The 1,739-nt window shown below is 60.3% G+C and overlaps 1 protein-coding gene across 2 annotated transcripts in view; it reads right to left on the bottom strand.

Moving 5' to 3' along the window:
* Ankrd33b (ankyrin repeat domain 33B) overlaps positions 1–1,733 on the bottom strand; it is a 76,153-nt gene extending 74,420 nt beyond the window's left edge. Inside the window, exon 1 of one of the 2 annotated variants that reach the window (XM_048814001.1) lies at positions 1,616–1,733. The gene's annotated coding sequence lies outside the window, so the exon portion shown is untranslated. The remainder of the gene's footprint in view (positions 1–1,615) is intronic. The other variant, XM_048813991.1, reaches the window with a different exon arrangement.
* Between the last annotated feature and the right edge of the window lie 6 nt (positions 1,734–1,739).

Below are 1,739 nucleotides of genomic sequence, written 5' to 3'. Positions count from 1 at the left end.
CCCCCCCCGCCCCTACGCTCCCTGAGACAGGGGCTTTCAAAGGGGTCCCAGGACCCTCTGTCTAGCCTAAGCCCCCTAGGACCCGTTTACATTCTTGTCACTTTTCTCAGCTGTTTTCAAACTTCCTTATTTTTTTTTTTTTCCACTAAAGGAGACCTAGTAAAGCTGAGCCCTGTGGCAGCTAAGAGCAGAGGCTGAGCCCAGTTGGGACCACAGAGAGGGGACCTCCCCTACCTGTGACCTTCCTGAGGTTCCTTTAAAGCTGGCCATGGCACTGGCTTCAGGGAGGAGAGATGAGCATCTGGGCGTGGGAACGCCCACCAGGTGAAACTGAAAGTAGAGCCAGCTGCCACCTGAGCCTTGGGAGGGACTCACAGCTACCTGGGGCAGAAGGGGGAGGCTGCAGCATCCCCCTCCAGTGCCAAACAGTGACGCGACTACAGGCCACTGGGGTGGTGCTGGCCTTGAGAACCCACCTTGGGTCCCCTCCTTAGTTCTCCCTGCCTGACAACTGTGGTGTCAAATCAGCACAAACAAAAGTGACACTCGCTGCTTCCCATGTTTGTAAAGCCCACCCAGACCACAAAGGGGCCAACCACCTTGCACCCTGTGCCCCAACATAGGCCAAAGAAACAGGGTCACCTGGGTCCCAAAAATCAAATCGCATATTTTCCGTCAGCTGCAGGCTCCCAGAGGCACCTGCACCCCTGCTTTGCTAGTCTAGGGATATGAAAATCAGGTGAGAACACACTGCTATTTGTCCACCCAGCAGAGGTTAATGGGGACATGACCAGCATGGTCACCCTGCAGTTTCTCTGTGGAAGTGCTGGGTGGCTTCTGTTCCACAGCCAGTCCTTCTCCTGTCGTCTCAAGCCAACTTTTTTCTAAACATTTGTAGATTTCAACACCTTGGCATAATTAACGGGTACTCAGTGCCTCCTTCCCTCCAACCCCACCTGCCCCATCCAGGTGTGTGTGGCTGCTCCCCTAGGGCCCTGCCTAGCCGGAAGTGGGGGCTGCTGGGCCTTGGCTCCTGGCGGTGACCAGGACAGATCATGCTGGCTGGTGGCTGCGCGGGCCACCAGGAACAGCGGTAGGAAAGAATAGTATGTCTGTGTAAAGAAAGGAACTGTCGCTTCCAAATCCTGGTGGCCCCGGGAGGAACGGACCTGAGAACAGCGTTTGGGGGCAAGACCAGAGAGAGGGCAGAGAGGGCAAACGGGGCGCTGGTCAGGAAGGGTTGTCCCCTGCAGGCGAGGGCTCACGGTCGCCTACCAGGTTCCCGAGGAAAGGTAGCGATCAGATGGGGAAAAGGCTGAAGAGGCCCCACAAGAGTCAACTCAAGATTCCAGCGCCGGCCTCCAGGGCCAATTCAGGGAGCACGGGGCGGTGTCGGGCGGTGTCACCCCTAGGAAGCGGGGTGACAGCGTCTCCCGTCGCGCGGCACTTTCGGCAGAGCGAACCCGCCCAGCACGAGCCGCGAGCGCGGACAGAGAGCAAAAGGCGCTGTGGCCGGGGTAACCGCGGGGCCGGCCTGGGCCCGGACCTGGAGAGTGCCGGGGCGAAAGAGGGTACTGAGCGAAGAGAGCACAGCCCTGCGGGGACGCCCGCTTACCCGGCCGTTGCGGTCGGTCTCCTGCACCTCCTCGACGCGCGGGCCCCGCCGCACCAGCGCCTGCAGCAGCCCCACGTCGTTGGCGCAGGCGGCGCGCAGGAAGGTGGCCGCCTCCGGGAAGCCC

Source organism: Marmota marmota, unplaced genomic scaffold (assembly GCF_001458135.2).
Source record: "Marmota marmota marmota unplaced genomic scaffold, marMar, whole genome shotgun sequence".
Lineage (NCBI taxonomy): Eukaryota > Metazoa > Chordata > Mammalia > Rodentia > Sciuridae > Marmota > Marmota marmota.
Note: the sequence above shows the minus strand (reverse complement) of the source record. Positions and strands in the feature narration are given on the sequence as shown.